The sequence below is a fragment of the Triturus cristatus genome, chromosome 8, assembly GCF_964204655.1.
Source record: "Triturus cristatus chromosome 8, aTriCri1.1, whole genome shotgun sequence".
In the NCBI taxonomy this organism is placed as follows: domain Eukaryota; kingdom Metazoa; phylum Chordata; class Amphibia; order Caudata; family Salamandridae; genus Triturus; species Triturus cristatus.
The window spans coordinates 375,959,322-375,981,858 of NC_140591.1; positions in this window are offsets into that span (position 1 = coordinate 375,959,322).

The window sequence follows — 22,537 nt, forward strand, 5'->3', positions numbered from 1 at the left end:
CATCTGGGTGATATTTGGGCTACATTTGGGCTCTTTTGTCTCTGGTGGCCATCTTGGGAGACTTATTTGTTATGAAGTTTCCTAATTTCCTCATTTACTGCAGTCTCCTCAGTAGGAAATACTTTCAGTTTTTTACTTTGATTCCATCAAGAAGGCATTCAGATGTGTCACACATTTGCCATAAATTCAGAATGTTAGCACTCTTTTTGCTCATTAGATCACTGTAGTAAAGCTACTGCTCACCAGGGAAAACTGCTGCTGGTATTGAAAGTTCATGTTTCAGTCTGCATGTCAGAATTTTTTAATGAAATAGAAGAGGATTTGAGAAGTCACTCAAAATGTGCCCTAATTTTTCTTTCTGCAGCACTAATCATACTTTTTATGGAAAAATGAACCCCCTCATTTTGTTCCTTTTGAAATTAAATGTTTTAAGAGTTACCACTTTATTCCAAGCAAGATGGCTTCAGGTGTGCCATACGTTTATCATAGGTAGGACTGTTAGCGCTCTAGTAGTTCTTTGGAACACTCTGGGAAGCTGCAGTAGAACACAAAGGAATCAACTGACAGTCTCTGCCCTTGTTGGATGTACATGTTTTACTGAGAATGTCAGACTTCATTCTCACATGACTGAGATAGATAATGTGAATTTACAGAAAATAAGCTCTCAGTTTAGCTTATAGATCACCTTCCAAACCTCTGTGGTAAAAGCATGAGAAAATATTTTTCTCTCAATCATGATATCCCAGCAGAAGGCTTTTTCACATGGTGAAATCACCTTAGAACATACCACAATTCCTAAAATGAGTATGGTACCATCAACAAATGATTTATAATGTAACTAAAGTCTTAAAACCTTCTATTAACTGCAATGCTTTTTAATGAGGTGCTATCATGTATATTGGTCCCAAGATGGCTGCCAACACTTCTTGGATGAAGTGCTGACAGCCAATCAGATCTCAGGATGAGATGTGTGGTTAGGCTCCGCCCACATATATATATGCTTTTAAATGCTATTTTCTCAGGAAATACTGAACAGATTTACACCAAACCTACAAAAGGCACTTCCTTGACCTGAGGACTACCTCTCTGCCAAATTTCAAGTAAATCTGTTCAGCCGTTCGGGCTGTAGCCCTGTCTAAAGGTCCTATGGAAAAATGCATGGGAAAAACGCGTTTTGGGACCCCCCTTTTATCTCAGCCCCCGCTTGACGAATCCCCCTGAGACTTTCAGGGTAGGAGCGGAGCGTAGCGCCCCACCTATTTTGAAAAATTCGCGAGGATTCGTCGACCGGCGCCAAAGTTATTCAAAATAGAATGTTGCGGATTTCCTATGGAAAAGGGGTCCTAACTATAACTACCTACTGGCGACCGCCAGTAGGTAATATATATATATATATATATATATATATATATATATATATATATATATATATATATATATATATATAAATATATATATTACCTACTGGCGGTCGCCAGTAGGTAGTTATAGTTAGGACCCTGTTTCCATAGGAAATCCGCAACATTCTATTTTGAATAACTTTGGCGCCGGTCGACGAATCCTCGCGAATTTCTCAAAATAGGTGGGGCGCTACGCTCCGCTCCTACCCTGAAAGTCTCGGGGGGATTCGTCAAGCGGGGGCTGAGATAAAAGGGGGGTCCCAAAACGCGTTTTTCCCATGCATTTTTCCATAGGACCTTTAGACAGGGCTACAGCCCGAACGGCTGAACAGAATTACTAGAAATTTGGCAGAGAGGTAGTCCTCAGGTCAAGGAAGTGCCTTTTGTAGGTTTGGTGTAAATCTGTTCAGTAGATTCTGAGAAAATAGCCTTTAAATCAATATATATATCTGAGCCAGCTTACGGTACGCTTACCGTAAGCTTACCGTACGCGTACGGTGGCGTGCGCGAGCGCGATTCTGATTGGCTGTTAGATCTTAGTAAACATTCGAATCGGCCGAAACCAGGAAGCGGCGGCCGCCATTTTGTGTATTTCACTCCGGTAAAAAAGAGTGATATCTTGAAAAGGGGGCAAGGGAGAGAGTTACAGACCCCCTAACATTTGTAAGGGGGTCAAAGAAGGACAGAAAAGTACAAAGAAAACATTTATTGATTTTTTTTAAAAATCACGGGGTATGCGTACGGTAAGCTTACGGTAAGCGTACGGTAAAAAAAAAAAAAAAAAAAAATGAAATTCAGATTTAAGTGTTTAGATATTAGGGGGCTCTAAAAAGAGCCGTTGTGTTTATCAAGTGATTTTTTAGTGGTACCTACAAGTAAGTACCGATGCAGAGTCTAAGGTTCAAGAGGAAGACTCTGTTCCCTTCATCATTGAAGTGCACACCATCTCCTCTATAAATGTCTTGCATGTCGTAACGCAAGTTGTTGTGGTAAATGGAACCCATACCATAGTCACGGAGGAAAGCAGAAACAGATTTGTTGACGTGCTTTCTTGCTTTGTCAATCTGCGGACAGAAATGATTGGACCAGTTCCATTTTTGCCTTTGGCATATGTTAGAAAACACAAAGGCAGTTTTAGGGAAAAGTGAAAACAGTTGTGCAAAGGTGTCCTTCATAAGCATTTCCAGACCTACCCCAGTCAAAGTGCCTAGGTCATTGCCACCACAGTGCACTATTATGAGGTCAGGGTGTTGGATTTGCATGAAGGATTTCACCAATGGCATCAATTGGTGCCACTTTAACCCTCTCTGACCAATCCATTTAATGTCTACATTTGGCAAAGCAAGGTCTCTCACCATACCTGTTTTCTCTGCAAACTTTTCACTCCAGAAGACATAGCTGTGCCCTACAATCCACACTGTGAACATCTTCAAAGGAGAACTTGATGCACTCAGGAGGTGTCTTTCAGTAGAATGGCAATATGAAAAGAAAGACAGTTTGGAAATAGAGGCATACATATTTTTTTCACAAAAAAAAAGAACTGATTGGCTGTTTCATACCATTCTAGAATAAAAACTAGGCTGTATGTGTAAATTAATAGAAGCATGTTTTGTATTGGTACAGAAAAATGTGTTACCAAAGAACAGTACTATGGATTTGCTGTTAAGTTTGAAAAGTCAAGCACTCTTGCTCTGTGGAATTGAAACATTGTTTGGCGAACTTCTGACCTGACTCCACACAGCAGTGTTCCATGAGCTGTTGCTATGGTAGCAGGCAGAAGTCAAGTTGGGGGAAGGGTACTAGGCAGAAGTCAAGTTGGGGGCAGGGTACTTTTGGAAAAGGGTTGGTTTTCAACCAATAGAAATGTGTGATTACATTTGAAAAAAAGGGGCAAGCACTGAGATTTGAAACTTACATGTATATGTGTGGAAAAATAGAGGGAAACTTTGCCATTATCTGGTTCTGCTGAGAGGAGAGAGGTGTAGAGAACAGAGATCCTGGCTCTGATAATCTGCTGTTTGAGTGCCACATTTCTTTCACAACTAACTAATTTTAAAGGTGAGGTTAGAGTTTGAGAGGGGATGTATATGGTAAATTAAGAAATGAATAATAGAAATGTAATTCTTTTTGTTGAAGTTGCGTTTATTATTTTCTGTTTTGGGAGAAATTTAAATGTGAGGAACATGTAAAATAATATGGACTATGTTTTCACGATAAATTAAGGTGTATTGGTATAAAAAATGAATAGTTTAAGGGTTTGAGGTTGGACTCAGTAATGCAAATACATTCAGCATCACTAAGGCTGGTTGCCCTTGGTGGAATGTAGGCAGTCACCCAGGTTACACATGTTGGGAAATATAGGCAGAGATTTATTGTGTACAACTCTGGTAATTTTATATTTGCATTAGTAGGAAAAAGGGGGAGCGATTTTTTGGTGCAGAAGCAGACTCTTAGCACACACCCAGCTCCTTTCCATGTATAATCATGCACAGTATTTACAAGCGAGTGGGGTTTGAGGTTTCAGTCTGTAATGCAAATACATTCAGCATCACTAAGGCTGGTTGCCCTTGCTGGAGTGTAGGCAGTCACCCAGGATACACATGGTGGTGGTCTGAAAAAGCAGTTTGGACATGTGCATTTAAAAAAATCTGAAAAGTGGATTCATAATGTGTCAGTCTGTAAAAGTGATAATCACTTGCCAAAAAAAAAGAGCAGTAAGTGTGCATTCAAATTGGCAAAGAAATTTCGTTTTGTGACTAATGTGAAAACATGACTCTGTGTGCAAATAGGAATTACAGGCAGAGATTTATTGCGTTTTGCTCTGGTGATTTCACAGTTGCATTAGTAACTCTGTGGGAAAAGCATGAGAAAATATTTTTCTCTCAATCATGATATCCCAGCAGAAGGCTTTTTCACATGGTGAAATCACCTTAGAACATACCACAATTCCTAAAATGAGTATGGTACCATCAACAAATGAGTTATAATGTAACTAAAGTCTTAAAACCTTCTATTAACTGCAATGCTTTTTAATGAGGTGCTATCATGTATATTGGTCCCAAGATGGCTGCCAACACTTCTTGGATGAAGTGCTGACAGCCAATCAGATCTCAGGATGAGATGTGTGGTTAGGCTCCGCCCAGATATGTATGTGATTTTTGGTGCAGAAGCAGACTCTTAGCACACACCCAGCTCCTTTCCATGTATAATCATGCACAGTATTTACAAGCGAGTGGGGTTTGAGGTTTCAGTCTGTAATGCAAATACATTCAGCATCACTAAGGCTGGTTGCCCTTGCTGGAGTGTAGGCAGTCACCCAGGATACACATGGTGGTGGTCTGAAAAAGCAGTCTGGACATGGGCATTTAAAAAAATCTGAAAAGTGGATTCATAATGTGTCAGTCTGTAAAAGTGATTATCACTTGCCAAAAAAAAAGAGCAGTAAGTGTGCATTCAAATTGGCAAAGAAATTTCGTTTTGTGACTAATGTGAAAACATGACTCTGTGTGCAAATAGGAATTACAGGCAGAGATTTATTGCGTTTTGCTCTGGTGATTTCACAGTTGCATTAGTAGGAAAAAGGGGGAGCGATTTTTTGGTGCAGAAGCAGACTCTTAGCACACACCCAGCTCCTTTCCATGTATAATCATGCACAGTATTTACAAGCGAGTGGGGTTTGAGGTTTCAGTCTGTAATGCAAAGACATTCAGCATCACTAAGGCTGGTTGCCCTTGCTGGAGTGTAGGCAGTCACCCAGGATACACATGGTGGTGGTCTGAAAAAGCAGTCTGGACATGTGCATTTAAAAAAATCTGAAAAGTGGATTCATAATGTGTCAGTCTGTAAAAGTGATTATCACTTGCCAAAAAAAAAGAGCAGTAAGTGTGCATTCAAATTGGCAAAGAAATTTCGTTTTGTGACTAATGTGAAAACATGACTCTGTGTGCAAATAGGAATTACAGGCAGAGATTTATTGCGTTTTGCTCTGGTGATTTCACAGTTGCATTAGTAGGAAAAAGGGGGAGCGATTTTTTGGTGCAGAAGCAGACTCTTAGCACACACCCAGCTCCTTTCCATGTATAATCATGCACAGTATTTACAAGCGAGTGGGGTTTGAGGTTTCAGTCTGTAATGCAAATACATTCAGCATCACTAAGGCTGGTTGCCCTTGCTGGAGTGTAGGCAGTCACCCAGGATACACATGGTGGTGGTCTGAAAAAGCAGTTTGGACATGTGCATTTAAAAAAATCTGAAAAGTGGATTCATAATGTGTCAGTCTGTAAAAGTGATTATCACTTGCCAAAAAAAAAGAGCAGTAAGTGTGCATTCAAATTGGCAAAGAAATTTCGTTTTGTGACTAATGTGAAAACATGACTCTGTGTGCAAATAGGAATTACAGGCAGAGATTTATTGCGTTTTGCTCTGGTGATTTCACAGTTGCATTAGTAGGAAAAAGGGGGAGCGATTTTTTGGTGCAGAAGCAGACTCTTAGCACACACCCAGCTCCTTTCCATGTATAATCATGCACAGTATTTACAAGCGAGTGGGGTTTGAGGTTTCAGTCTGTAATGCAAAGACATTCAGCATCACTAAGGCTGGTTGCCCTTGCTGGAGTGTAGGCAGTCACCCAGGATACACATGGTGGTGGTCTGAAAAAGCAGTTTGGACATGTGCATTTAAAAAAATCTGAAAAGTGGATTCATAATGTGTCAGTCTGTAAAAGTGATTATCACTTGCCAAAAAAAAGAGCAGTAAGTGTGCATTCAAATTGGCAAAGAAATTTCGTTTTGTGACTAATGTGAAAACATGACTCTGTGTGCAAATAGGAATTACAGGCAGAGATTTATTGCGTTTTGCTCTGGTGATTTCACAGTTGCATTAGTAGGAAAAAGGGGGAGCGATTTTTTGGTGCAGAAGCAGACTCTTAGCACACACCCAGCTCCTTTCCATGTATAATCATGCACAGTATTTACAAGCGAGTGGGGTTTGAGGTTTCAGTCTGTAATGCAAATACATTCAGCATCACTAAGGCTGGTTGCCCTTGCTGGAGTGTAGGCAGTCACCCAGGATACACATGGTGGTGGTCTGAAAAAGCAGTCTGGACATGGGCATTTAAAAAAATCTGAAAAGTGGATTCATAATGTGTCAGTCTGTAAAAGTGATTATCACTTGCCAAAAAAAAAGAGCAGTAAGTGTGCATTCAAATTGGCAAAGAAATTTCGTTTTGTGACTAATGTGAAAACATGACTCTGTGTGCAAATAGGAATTACAGGCAGAGATTTATTGCGTTTTGCTCTGGTGATTTCACAGTTGCATTAGTAGGAAAAAGGGGGAGCGATTTTTTGGTGCAGAAGCAGACTCTTAGCACACACCCAGCTCCTTTCCATGTATAATCATGCACAGTATTTACAAGCGAGTGGGTTTGAGGTTTCAGTCTGTAATGCAAATACATTCAGCATCACTAAGGCTGGTTGCCCTTGCTGGAGTGTAGGCAGTCACCCAGGATACACATGGTGGTGGTCTGAAAAAGCAGTTTGGACATGTGCATTTAAAAAAATCTGAAAAGTGGATTCATAATGTGTCAGTCTGTAAAAGTGATTATCACTTGCCAAAAAAAAAGAGCAGTAAGTGTGCATTCAAATTGGCAAAGAAATTTCGTTTTGTGACTAATGTGAAAACATGACTCTGTGTGCAAATAAGGATTACAGGCAGAGATTTATTGCGTTTTGCTCTGGTGATTTCACAGTTGCATTAGTAGGAAAAAGGGGGAGCGATTTTTTGGTGCAGAAGCAGACTCTTAGCACACACCCAGCTCCTTTCCATGTATAATCATGCACAGTATTTACAAGCGAGTGGGGTTTGAGGTTTCAGTCTGTAATGCAAAGACATTCAGCATCACTAAGGCTGGTTGCCCTTGCTGGAGTGTAGGCAGTCACCCAGGATACACATGGTGGTGGTCTGAAAAAGCAGTTTGGACATGTGCATTTAAAAAAATCTGAAAAGTGGATTCATAATGTGTCAGTCTGTAAAAGTGATTATCACTTGCCAAAAAAAAAGAGCAGTAAGGTGCCGATCGCGATCCGGTAAAAAATTCCCCCGTGCGACTCGTATCGGGTCTTTTGACCGTACGAATCGTACAAGTGCCGTACGAAATGGCAATCACGATTCGCATGGTAAAAAGTCCATACGAACCGCACTGGGAATCATTCCCCACACGTCCTCGGGTCGGAAAATGTGTCCGACACGTCCTCGGACGATTTACCTTACAAACGTGAAAAACCAAGTCCAACCGAGGAATCACGATCCATCCCGTGCGTCCGAGGTTACAACCGTATGGAAAAAACACCGTCCGCACCGAACTCCTACAGCAACCATGGAGACATGTGCCCGCATACGCGCCCAACACTCCCCCCAGCCCCCGTACGTCCGACACGTACCCCCCGTATATGTATACCCCCACCCGTCTAGGTACACCCCAGTACGTTCCAGTCGAACCCCCACCCCAGTACGTGTCGTACCCCCCGTGTACCTACACCCCAGTACGTGCGAGCCACACCCCCACCCCAGGACGTGTCATAGCTCCGTCTACCCACACCCCAGTACGTTCCAGTCGTACCCCCACCCCAGTACGTGTCGTACCCCCCGTGTACCTACACCCCAGTACGTGCGAGCCACACCCCCACCCCAGTACGTGTCATAGCCCCGTCTACCCACACCCCAGTACGTTCCAGTCGTACCCCCACCCCAGTACGTGTCGTACCACCGTCAATGTACACCCCCCCACCCCAGTACGTGTCGTACCACCGTCCATGTATACCCCAGTACGTTCCAGTCGTACCCCCACCCCAGTACGTGTCGTACCACCATCAATGTACACCCCCCCACCCCAGTACGTGTCGTACCACCGTCCATGTACACCCCAGTACGTTCCAGTCGTACCCCCACCCCAGTACGTGTCGTACCACCGTCAATGTACACCCCCCCACCCCAGTACGTGTCGTACCACCGTCAATGTACACCCCCCCACCCCAGTACGTGTCGTACCACCGTCCATGTACACCCCCCCACCCCTGTACGTGTCGTACCACCGTCCATGTACACCCCAGTACGTTCCAGTCGTACCCCCACCCCAGTACGTGTCGTACCACCGTCAATGTACACCCCCCCACCCCAGTACGTGTCGTACCACCGTCAATGTACACCCCCCCACCCCAGTACGTGTCGTACCACCGTCCATGTACACCCCCCCACCCCTGTACGTGTCGTACCACCGTCCATGTACACCCCAGTACGTTCCAGTCGTACCCCCACCCCAGTACGTTCCTGGCGCACCCCCAACACAACCTCCTAAGTACGGAGCGCACCCCATGCCCCAACATCACAACCGCATGTACGAGTCGTACAAAGCCACACACAAGGACATAATCGTACAACCAAATGGCCCATGTACACACCGTACACACGCTCAAAACGCACGTACACAACAAGGACAAAACAAAACAACACAAGTATACACCATTCGAAAGGCACACAGCCAATAAACATGGCCAACAACCACTAAAATAACACAATCACTGACCTGCAACTGTCAAAAACAAACAGAGGCCCAATACACCACCACTCCTTATAACACACCCACCCAAAATTCAAACACTGCCACACCCACCCATGGACCAATGAAAAGGGCCCACACACACAAACCATGAGCCTTTGCAACAGACCCACTGCTGCCAGACACCACAGAACCAGACTACAAGCTACACCACATCTTACACTTGCACACCTTCACACGACCACCCTCACAAACACCCTCTCATCACATTCACACACACACACAACCATCCACACCCCCCCCAACATTCAAACCCCCCCCACACCCACACCATCCCCACCCACACCCCTCACCATGCCCACTACCAAGAATCCAAAGTTCAGTCACCGAGAGTTGGAGGTCCTTGTTGATCAAATCCTCAGAGTCGAGCCACAGATCTTTGGAACATTGGTCAGAAGCACCAGCCAGGCAGCCAAAACAGCCATGTGGCAGACCATCGTCGATGCTGTGAATGCTGTTGCGGACACCAAGAGGACCAAGCAGGATTGCCAGAACAGGTGGTACGATCTGCGGAGGAGGGTCAGAGCCAAGAGACAGGAGGAACACGACCAGGCCAACGCCACCGGAGGAGGGCCCTCCCGCAGAGCCGTACAGTACCATCCCTGGGAGGAGAGGGTGATGGCCATACTGCCGGTGGAGGCAGTTGAAGGAGTAGAAGGACTCCGAGACCCGGGTGAGTACACAAACAACGCACCTCACATGGGGGGAACTGCAACCACAACCAAAATTAATAACAGGCACGCAACCACCACAAGCCATCGCATTACTCAACCACACTCCATGAGCAGGCACATGCCACTGCTGCCACCATGCCCCATGCACCCAGCTGGACAATGTCAAGTCACAGGCCACAGAAGACAACAACACATGACACGGTAACCCGGATGGCGGGAGGCTGGGCACCAAGAATCACATAGTGCGACTCCAAAGCAGACAACAATGCCCTCTGCCCATATGGCCTAGGTCACAGCCAGACAAACACTGTGTCCCAACACAGGAATGACTTGCCAGCAAATGGCGGACGCCTTGCATCAACACATGGGGGTGAAGGCACTGTTTTGCACATGCCAGCAGCTAATGAACAGCCAACAGTGTGAAAGAGTGGCAGCACACACCACCACAGCAGCAGCGCACAGACACACAGCAGACAAAATGGGTGCCTGGAGATCAGAAACAAACTCACATCAACAGGCCAAGGGCCACTCAAAGATCTGCTAACAGTGTGTGCCCAGGAAGCTGGGCCAAGGTGACAGAGGGTGACACACGGAGGGAGGGAGAGGGGGACACAGAGGGAGGGAGAGGGGGACTGAGAGGGAGGGAGACGGACAGAGGGAGGAGGCTGACACACAGAGGGAGGGAGAGGGGGACAGAGAGGGAGGGAGAGGGGGACAGAGAGGGAGGGAGACACAGGAAGATGGACACAGGGAGGAGGCTGACACACAGAGGGAGGGAGAGGGGGACAGAGAGGGAGGGAGAGGGGGACAGAGAGGGAGGGAGACGGACAGAGGGAGGAGGCTGACACACAGAGGGAGGGAGAGGGGGACAGAGAGGGAGGGAGAGGGGGACAGAGAGGGAGGGAGACACAGGAAGATGGACACAGGGAGGAGGCTGACACACAGAGGGAGGGAGAGGGGGACAGAGAGGGAGGGAGAGGGGGACAGAGAGGGAGGGAGACACAGGAAGATGGACACAGGGAGGAGGCTGACACACAGAGGGAGGGAGAGGGGGACAGAGAGGGAGGGAGAGGGGGACAGAGAGGGAGGGAGACACAGGAAGATGGACACAGGGAGGAGGCTGACACACAGAGGGAGGGAGAGGGGGACAGAGAGGGAGGGAGAGGGGGACAGAGAAGGAGGGAGACACAGGGAGAGCAAATCAGTCCTTTGGTGTGTGGGAATGTCTGCTCGTCAGCAGGTGGACTGCGTGCATGTAGACAAGGGTGGCCAGTGCCAGAACCCCCCCTCTTCATCATGGCAAAACGCAGGGCCATGTCACAACCTGTACACGAGCACAAGGACAGCCACCTGCATCATATAAGTGTGTGGATCCACTCCATGTGCACATGTACAATGCTACAAGGAAGGCGCAAATGCATGGCTCGCCACACATGCACACTCCACTGCTGACTGCAGTCACACTTGACGCAGCAAGTAAGACTGTGCCACACATAGTTAAAGGGGCCAAATTGGTGCCCAAGGGACACACACATGCACAAGTGCACTGTGAGTGGAATGCAAGACAGATCCTAATTCCAAGAGGAAATGTGCCAACTTTGTAACGGATGAAACATGGATGTTGCATGGATCAAAATTAACATTTTCTCTCTCACACACAGGTCAACGTCGTGCTGCACCCCCCAACACTGGGGGGGAACACTCACAGGACCCGGATCTGCAGGAGACCGATCCCACCGGCAGCGACCACTCTCACCACTCTGCGGACGACCCCGACCGACCTGGCCCCTCTGGTGTCCAACCACCTGCAGCACCTGCGCCAGGTACAACCGTGCCAACCACCACCCCCACTCCTGCCACATCCCAGGAGACACCCAGGATCCCTGCCCCAACGCCACAATGCAGCCAGGCTCGCCAGGAGGGACACGGTGTCCCGGGCACCCAGGAGGAGGCAGGCGACAACGCCAATGCCACCCCTCAGGGGTCCCGGAGACCCGATGTGCCCACAAGTGCAGGCCAGACGCAAGTGGGCAGGGGTGGTGGGAGTGGAGGACGGCGGAGGCGCGAGCCTGACCAGTTGGCTGGGGATCCGGTATTTTCCCATGTCCGTAACATCCTGGACTCATACCGGCAGGACACCACGGGCATGGCCCAGGTTGTGTCCGTCCCCGAGGGGATCAAGGTCCAGCAGGCCCAGCAACATGCGGAGCTAATAGCCTGTCTACAGGTACACCAACGGAGGATGGAGGACAGACAGGCTGAGCAAGTGATGGCGTCCCAGGGGATTCACGCTGAACTCCGTCGGATGGCCGACACCATGGCCGACCCTCCCTGTGCCAGAAGGCGGAGAACATCACCACCCACAGGGAGGGATCATGAGGAGGAGGAGGAAACATCCGACGGAGCATCCCAGACGTCGTCACGGCCTGCTGCTGAGGTTCCCCGCAGGAAGCCGGGTCGACCACGGAAAGGACCGTGAGGGTGGCTGCTACATCACCATCTCCCAGGACACCTGGCCTGGCACCTGGCCCACTGGAGCAACAGCATCACAGCATCAAGAGACATTCTCTGCCACATGGCCCTGCTGGTCACTGGCTGACCAATGTTGACAAAGACTGTGGCATGGACTCTGAGGATTTCCAATGGCAAGGACACCAACTCCCCTACTGAACTTTGGATTCCCTAATCCCGGAAAGCCCCTCACTTTGTCCCCCCCCCCCAATAATAAATCACACTATTAAGAGTAGATGCCTGCTGGTAGCATTATTACCTAACATGTGTCTTGTACAGTCGCCTGAGTCATCTGTTCACTTCAACCATCCACACCCTGGGGCCTGAGTCTGGCACAGGACACATGGGTCACAGTTTATTAGGCAAGACAGACATGGAGCACCATACACACCCGTGATGGTCAGAACCAGCTGAGGGGGTGGCCGAACAACCGTGCTGACAGACACATTGAGTACAGCAACAGTCATGCGCAGAGGTCAGGGATCCTGGCCCGTGTCCTGGGGGGCACCCAGGTATGTGTAGACAGGTGGCAGAACCATGTCCTGCAAGCTTGAGTCCGGTGGATGCAGAGAATGGGGTCATGGACAACGTTGGATGCATGGGGATGGCACATGTCACAATACCCACACAGTCATGGACATCATGCACAATACACAGTCTCAGCACACACACACAGCTTGCATCTTGCCACTCGACACATTGACACATAGCCACAATCAGGGAATACCATGCCAGACATGCAGGATGCACCGTGCCAACACACCAGCATTGACTGAGAAGAGGCACCTTGGAGGCATAGGGACACCTTTAATAGTCATGTTTTTGGGATTGCAGAGGCAACTTGCAGTACACATGAACACATCATGTGGAGTAACATGTGGCTCCAACACTGGCACCCCCCTTCTGCAGCACAAATGCGTGATAGCCTTGGAACTGGCACACAAGTGTCGGCTAACAGCTAAATACCCACAGCTGCTCACGGAGAGACTGCCATACACCATACATCCGCTGATGTGGAAGTCCCACGCCATGTCAAGACAATGTTAACCGTATGTGTCCGAGGGCAGACACATTGATGCCATCATCACAATCCACTATCCCATCACTGATGACTGACAACCAGGCAGCCCATCTATTCAGGTGTACCCAGCTGCATGTCGTGTCCCATGGGGATGCCACATGTCTGCAGAGGAACCAAACCCCGACCGGGGCAGGGTGCACACATCGTGAACAACTGCCACACCCAATACACCCCAGATGCATCCCTTACCCCATGGAGACTTCCAAACGTGTCTGTGCCTGTAACGCTGAGTCAGCCCACGATGTCATGTCCATGAGGAATAGCAGTGCCACAACAATGCAACCAGCAAACGGCATGCGCAGGTACCTGGGGAAGAGAGACACACAAGAAGTCAGCCACAAAAAGCACAGCCACTTGCATGTGCAGTTACTCGACACATGTATGGATGACAACATGCTAGGTCACAATTATGACTGGGGAAATACTACCATCACTGCCACCATCACTCCAGTGACACACCCACACACACCTCTGACCCACGTGCCATACATGCAGGTGGAGACACACATCACAACGCATGCCACACGGGGACCAATGCGTGCACACTCAGACCCTGGTACTCACCACTAAGCAAAGAAGTCGCGTATGAGCCGAGTCCGGATGTCCTCTTGCGGCTCCACATCCTCCACATCACTAGCCCCATTGCCAAGCCCTTTGTCCTCCACGGGTGGATGGTCCTCGTCATGTTGATTCAGGATGAGTGGCACAGCTCTTTCAACTGCCATGTTGTGCAGCATGCAGCAGACCATGAAGATCTTGCAGACCTTCGCCGGGGCATAAGGGAGTGCACCGCCGGTCTTGTGGAGGCACCGGAATCGGCTCTTCAGCATGCCAAACGTCCTCTCTATCACTCGCCTTGTCCGGCCATGGGCGGTGTTATAGCGGAGCTGGGCCGGCGTGATGGGGTTGCGGAGAGGTGTCAGCAGCCAAGGCATGTTGGGATAGCCAGCGTCCCCTACATGGGAAGCACATGGACATCGTTAGAACTGGTGTAGCGGTCGTGCTGGTCGGCTATACAGAATACAGGACAGACAGACTGTACCCACCAACAACACATGCCCGTTCGTTGCACAGCTGCATCATCATATCAGGCATCCCGCTACGCCTCATGATGTAGGCATCGTGTGCTGATCCTGGGAAACGAGCACAGACATGTGAAATCACCATATTGGACAGACACACCGCAAGGGCATTGATGGAGTGGTAGTGCTTCCGATTGCGGTACGCCACCTCCCGTGCGTGTGGTGGTACCAAACCTACATGTGTCCCATCAATGGACCCAATGACATGGGGCATCCCTCCCAGGGCATAGAATCCACGCTTGAACTCAGTCATCTGTTCAGGGGTTGGGAACTTGATGAAGTCATCCAGGTGAATCAACATGGCCTCCAAGAAATCATGCAGCACACCGCTGAACATGCTCTGGGACATGCCACCAACATGAGCTATGGTATTTTGGAAGGTACCCGTGGCAAGGAAATGTAGGGCAGCCATTACCTTCAGCTGGGGTGTCAGTGCCGTAGGATACCTGTGCTGCGGTTGCAGGTGTGGTGCCAGTCTCGCCGTCAGCTCCAGAATCAACGGTTGGGTGAAGCGGTAGAGCCGGATCCTGTCATTCTCCTGCATGGTGGCCAAGTCTGGAATTCTTCGGGCAACAGGAGGCGCTCTGCAGTAATTTGGAAGTGACAAGGAAGAGTGAGTGCACTACGAGAACAACTCATGTCTACTGAGCACATGTAAATCTGGCAATACACACATGCCACATAGGGAGTCAGGCATGTGCTACATGCCCAGGACACGTATGGATGCAAGGTGACACTCCTTCCAAGACCCAGCTACACACGGTGATTGAGAACCTCCCCATGCCACGCCATGGAAATAGCTGTGTCCCAGTGCAAGTGCACTGCCCGACGCAAGACAGGAGTGACATACACCCACACATCAGCAGAAGTGTGATGCCGATTGCAGAGACTGGTAGCGGAACACTTGAGCCACAGGTCACATGACATTACACTAGTCCAGCCCACACACCTTGCCATGAAGGTGCACATGTCATGACTCACCACACATTCCTTGTGAGTTTGCTGACATGGCCTTGTCACGCTACTCCGTGTCCCATGCATACATGTGCACCTCACATCCGATAACACATGTGGCATGGTGTTGGGAACAGTGTGCAATGACAATCTACACACAGCCACATGTTGGTTGCCGCAACGGCTGCAGCTTTTGAGGGTGCTACAACATCAACCTGATGTAAATCCCGGACACATATATGGCATAGTCACATTGTGCACTGTGGGTAGTGACAAGTCATGTGTCATGACCCCTGTACCGGGCATCATGGGACACTTCCGTGTGTTGGTGTCCGTGCCATGCCAGTGACGCTCACCCCAAGTGCGCAGTCCCACATGCACACATGTCAAAGGAGTCAAGGGCATGCCTGGCACACATTGCACCCTCACACAGTACACATGTACACATCTCATCATACATCTGGTGCCTTCTCCACTCAGGAGGCATGTTCCACATCACAGCCTGTGACACCTGTGCCCCACACATGTAGTAATGCACAGACGATGCCTTGATGTCCATTCCTGGACAAGTATGTCCATCCATGGACAAGTATGTCCGCCCTATTCCTACATGTGTGTCGCCTATCACCACAGTGATGTGTAAAAACCGCCGTACTGCTGCTGAGAGGGCCTGTGCATGTTCCCAAATCACTGTGGGAGTGCTGCCGTATGTGTACCCATCGTGATGGCGAGCGTACAGGCATTTGTACGGTCCGTAGCACTACGGGTACGCATACGCGTGCAGACCCATAGTGATAGTGAGCGTAGATGCGTGTGTACGTTCCGTACCACTACGGGTACGCATACGCGTGCAGACCCATAGTGATAGTGAGCGTAGATGCGTGTGTACGGCCCTATCACTATGGGTCTGCATGCGTATGCGTACCCGTAGAGGTACGGACCGTACACTCGCATCTACGCTCACTATCACTATGGGTCTGCACGCGTATGCGTACCCGTAGTGGTACGGACCGTACACTCGCATGTACGCTCTCTATCACTATGGGTCTGCACGCGTATGCGTACCCGTAGTGGTACGGACCGTACACTCGCATCTACGCTCACTATCACTATGGGTCTGCACGCGTATGCGTACCCGTAGTGGTACGGACCGTTCACTCGCATCTACGCTCACTATCACTATGGGTCTGCACGCGTATGCGTACCCGTAGTGGTACGGACCGTACACTCGCATGTACGCTCTCTATCACTATGGGTCTGCACGCGTATGCGTACCCGTAGTGGTACGGACCGTACACTCGCATGTACGCTCTCTATCACTATGGGTCTGCACGCGTATGCGTACCCGTAGTGGTACGGACCGTACACTCGCATCTACGCTCACTATCACTACGAGTACGCATACGCGTGCAGACCCATAGTGATATAGAGCGTACATGCGTGTGTACGGTCCGTACCACTACGGGTACGCATACGCGTGCAGACCCATAGTGATAGTGAGCGTAGATGCGAGTGTACGGTCCGTACCACTACGGGTACGCATACGCGTGCAGACCCATAGTGATGGAGAGCGTAGGCATGCATGTACGGGCCGTTGCCATGCATTTGGGGTGCCCTAGGGCCCCCAAACGCACCGTACCTGTGTGTGATGCTCCAAATTACATAGGGGACAAGTATTAAGGCCTACATGCATGCTGGTTGTCATGGAGACCAAGTTCAAAATTCGAAATTGTTCTGGAAGGTGCACAGCAGAAGTCAGTTGGAATTCTTCTACTTTGTTGCAATGTGTTTGTGGGGCTGACATCATGCAGGAGAATGAAACCGATAGAGAACCCACAGACTGCTAGCTTTGAAGGGATTGGTGGAAACATAGGATGCAAATGTGAGTGACCAATCACTCTGTACTCCTGTGCATGAGACTGGGCAGAAGGGCACATATAAGGCAGCCAGGTCCCATGAGGGAGCACTTGCCTGCACATCTTTGCATTCGTCGACCCAGCTGCTGCTACTGATTCCCTGGAACCATGTCAAGGGCTGTGGAGAGGACACAGCCATTCACCCTGGAGGAGAACATGGCTCTGCTGGATGTGATCCTCCCACAGTACTCCATGCTGTATGGGCGACCAGGGTATCAGGTGAGTGCATAGGCCACTGCCACAGACTGTCCCTATGTTGTGACTGTGACTTCTGCCATTGCGTCCAGGTGTAACACACATGCCATGTACTGTCGGGGGGGTCCCAGGGGGGGGTGCCTGATGTCTCCCAGCAGTGCCCTGAGACAGGAGGGGTGGGGGCCTATCACTCACAGCAGTGCCCTGAGACAGGAGGGGTGGGGGCCTATCACTCACAGCAGTGCCCTGAGACAGGAGGGGTGTGTGCAGAGTCCTCCCAGCAGTGCCCTGAGACAGGAGGGTTGGGGGACTATCACTCACAGCAGTGCCCTGAGACAGGAGGGGTGGGGGACTATCACTCACAGCAGTGCCCTGAGACAGGAGGGGTGGGGGCCTATCACTCACAGCAGTGCCCTGAGACAGGAGGGGTGGGGGCCTATCACTCACAGCAGTGCCCTGAGACAGGAGGGGTGTGTGCAGAGTCCTCCCAGCAGTGCCCTGAGACAGGAGGGGTGGGGGACTATCACTCACAGCAGTGCCCTGAGACAGGAGGGGTGGGGGCCTATCACTCACAGCAGTGCCCTGAGACAGGAGGGGTGGGTGTGATGCACAGTGTGAGCCTTGATCATTGATTGTGACATTGCCATCATTCCACCTGTGTACCCACTGTGGCACGTACTGCTTTTTCCCTCACCAGGGGATGATGTCCCTATGACAAAGGTGCAATGCGTTGGCTGCATGACATGCCTTGTTGTAACCAGCTAATTTGTACCCATATGTCTCTCTGTGACATGTGGCTGGTGTATTGATGTGGTGTCACTTGTTCCTCCTCACAGGTAGGCGCCACTGCCAAGGAGCAGATCTGGCTGACCGCCGTCAGTGCCGTGAGGGGTGTGGATGGTCGGAGGCGGAGCCTGCCCCAGGGGAGGAAACGCTGGCAGGATATCCGGTGCTGGACGCGGAGGATTGCACGGCTCCTGCTGGGGGACTCACCTGAGAGCCACAAGAACCGCGGCCGCCGCCGTCTGAGCCACCTCCACAGGCGTGTGCTGCCGGTGGTCTTTCCAGACCTGGAGAGGCGCTTACAGGCGATGCAGCAGCCGGAAGGGGGTAGGTACATGTGTGTTTGTTGTGTGTCACCGGCATTTGTAAGGGCACAGTAGCATGAATTCACTGGCAGGGTTTAAAGGTGCTGTGCAGATCCTGTTTGCCCCAGTATAGCGCTGTGCCCCTGCCACCCTTCCCCTCCTTGCAATGTGTTCCCTGGTCTGTGTGTAGTCACTCCTTCACAAGGTAATGTAGGCTGGTGCTTTGTCCACGAGAACAATGACTGTAGCATCATGTGTGGGGGTGGTGTGTAACAGGTTGTGGGACCTTGCCTGTGCACTGTCAAGTTCACTGCATGTGGGTTCCATGTCAGTTGGCACTGATGCTGACTCCAGACATGGGAGTTGGTCTCTCATGTGTCATGCCTTACAGCGCGCATGTCCTATGTAGTGGCCTGTGACATGATGTGCATGAGTGTGCGATACACATAGTGCAGGGATGGTGACGTGTGTTGCAGTCATTACCATTCAGTAGCATGTAGTTGCGTGCCCACTACTGTCCCCTGGGGCACCTTTTCCTCAGTGGTGTATGTGTCATCATAAACGTGGCCAATCTCAGTGTCTACAGCGTAGGTTGTGCTCTGTGCCATTGTCCCCTGTCACCATGTATATAGACGTGCTATTTTGTACAGGTGTCCACTGTGCAGCCTGACCTGATTGTCCTTCTTCATACTCACAGTTGCCAGTGCCTGTGTGTCTTGTTATACTCATCTGAGGATGGGCACTGGTACCTCATTATTTGTACAGGCGCACCTTGGCTGTTTGGCGTCCAATCTTGCTTTTTGCCTGCCCCTGTGTGTATCACCCAGACTATGAGATGTTGGTGCCACCTGTGTCTCAACAATTTGCCTCGTGTAGGGTCTTGTTGGGGCGGGCAATGCCTATATGTTAAATCCTGATTTCCACTTGCTGGGTCTGGGCAGTGTGTGATGTGTCTGGACACACACGCAATGTGCAGTGACCGAGTCATGTTGTGCATGTTTTCAGCATTACCTATGCAGCATGTGTCTCAAGTTCATGGATATGGTCCCTGGTCATCGGTATTTTCGCCAACGCTGTGTGGTGCAGATGCAGTGCTGGATTGTCCCCAGGGCCTGGGTGCTATGTCAGACTCCGTTTCCTGTGTTTAGCTATTGTCTCATGCTCTCCATGGTATTTCAGTGGCATGGTGGCTCAACCAACTGTGTGTTTCATGCCCTACATCGGTACCCTGTTCAGTAGATGTTAGGGATCTTCCTTTTCAGGCCATGCAATGTTACCTATGTAGATTGGACTCATGTGACAGATGTGTACAGGTGTCTGATTAATTTCTGTCTCTCCACCCTGCCCATAGCATCGTCGGGGGACACAGAGGGAGACATGGAAACAGACCAGGCGGAGGGACCGAGCACCAGTGCCAGCCGTGACATCGGGTCTGGCACATCGAGTGGGACAGAGGCGGAGGAGAGTGTGGCCGAGGACCTGTCGACTGGCACATCAGACTACGAAGCTGACAGGTCCGAGGAGGATGTCTCCGAGTGGGCGGAGGCTGCACCAGCAGCTGACAGCGGAACAACACCTCGCACCGCCCCCTCAGTTTCCACCAGCCGCCTCCCACTTGCTCGTGTCCCTTCCCAGCGTGCCCGGTCACAGCATGTCTCCTTCCTGCCAGGCACCGCACCCCCTGCCCCTGTCTCCACTGCTGCCGCCAATGCAGAGTCTGTGGACATCCAGCGGCAACTGCAGGTTGGTCAGGCTGCGATCCTTAATGTCCTCCATGCCCATGGCAAAACCCTCACCAACATCGAGGCTTTCTTGGAGGGCATTCATTCATCGCAGGCTGACCAACGCAACTTGCTGAGGTCCATAGACTCCACACTGACTGCAGCAGTGGGTCTCCTGCAGCGCGACCTCCCCCCACCTACCCCTGCCCCATCCACACTTCCCACTCCCATGCCTGTCCCACGTACACCCAGACGTCGGCATGCACCCACATCAACGGACACGGGCACCACACCAGCAGGGAAGGTCCACCGCACTCCTCCTGACACGCACACACAGGGTGAGGTAGGCACACCCACTGGGTCGGGGGGCAAACGTGTGACACGCAGCCATAGTGGGAGTCCGCATTCTACCCAGTCCACTCCCTCCAAATCCCCTCCCCTCAGCTCTCCTGGCCACATCTCCCCCAAGGACTCCTTCATGGCCGCTCTGTCCCTGAGCCCCACAGTTACACCACCACGCAAGCGGTCAAGGAGGTCCCCGGTCAGGGTGGTTGAGTCTCCCCCCCTGTCTCCACCCTCCCCCGGTGGCGCTGCGACCCATCCCTCTGACCCCCCCCCCTCCTTGGGGCCTGAGGTCCCTTCGGGTGCAGGGGACTCCCTGGAGGACCTTGCAAAGGTGTGTAGTGCCATCCTGGCCTCCGCCTTTGGCACTGACCCACCCCCTGTGGTGGAGTCCTCCATCCCTGCACCCACAACGCCGCCCCTTTGCCCTGATGTCCCTGCGGTGCCTGTTGCTTCCCCCCCCCGATGCCTTACCAGTGTGGAAGACGATGCCATTTGACTGTGCAGGCAAGGTAGGGGACACGCATCCCACTGTGTCCCCCATCCAGCTGAGAATCATTGACTGCCCTATGGGCTTTGTGAAGATTGTACTGCCTGCGATCCACGGACATTGTGCTCATGCTGAATAAAGCTTAATTTTGTTTTCATTATCACACTACTGCTATGCTGGTATTGGTGTTGGTGGGGCTGCTACATGGTTTTGGGTGGTGTGTAAGGGTTTGGGTGTGTGGGATATGTAGTAGTGTACTGCTCATTGGTGGGACCCTGTGATCTGTGTGCCATCACAAGGTGTTGGCTAACTTTCTTTGTTCATGTAAGCAGTTACTGCATGGTGCACTTGTCCCAGGGTGTATTCCTTCCTCTGTGTACCCAGCTTTCTTCCCTGCAGGGTGTTCCCAATGTTTAGCGCAGAGCTGTGTCTACATGAGCTGTGTGTGTGACGGAGCCCTTCTACTTTGGCCATGCATGCAGGGCCATGTCTCCACCTGCAACAATCGTGGCATCCTTGGTGATCACTGTACTTGTGTGTGGAGTCTGTTGACATGAGTTCATGGGGACATGTTCCCTTGTAGCCAGTATGCATGTGGATAATTCTGGCCTCACACACATGTGTTACACCCCTCCTGTCTCAGGGCACTGCTGGGAGGACTCCACACCCACCCCTCCTGTCTCAGGGCACTGCTGGGAGTGATAGGCACCCACCCCTCCTGTCTCAGGGCACTGCTGGGAGGACTCTGCACACACCCCTCCTGTCTCAGGGCACTGCTGGGAGGACTCCACACCCACCCCTCCTGTCTCAGGGCACTGCTGGGAGGACTCCACACCCACCCCTCCTGTCTCAGGGCACTGCTGGGAGGACTCCACACCCACCCCTCCTGTCTCAGGGCACTGCTGGGAGTGATAGGCACCCACCCCTCCTGTCTCAGGGCACTGCTGGGAGGACTCTGCACACACCCCTCCTGTCTCAGGGCACTGCTGGGAGTGATAGGCACCCACCCCTCCTGTCTCAGGGCACTGCTGGGAGGACTCTGCACACACCCCTCCTGTCTCAGGGCACTCCTGGGAGTGATAGGCACCCACCCCTCCTGTCTCAGGGCACTGCTGGGAGGACTCTGCACACACCCCTCCTGTCTCAGGGCACTGCTGGGAGGACTCTGCACACACCCCTCCTGTCTCAGGGCACTGCTGGGAGGACTCTGCACACACCCCTCCTGTCTCAGGGCTCTGCTGGGAGTGATAGGCACCCACCCCTCCTGTCTCAGGGCACTGCTGGGAGGACTCTGCACACACCCCTCCTGTCTCAGGGCACTGCTGGGAGGACTCTGCACCCACCCCTCCTGTCTCAGGGCACTGCTGGGAGGACTCTGCACACACCCCTCCTGTCTCAGGGCACTGCTGGGAGGACTCTGCACACACCCCTCCTGTCTCAGGGCACTGCTGGGAGGACTCTGCACACACCC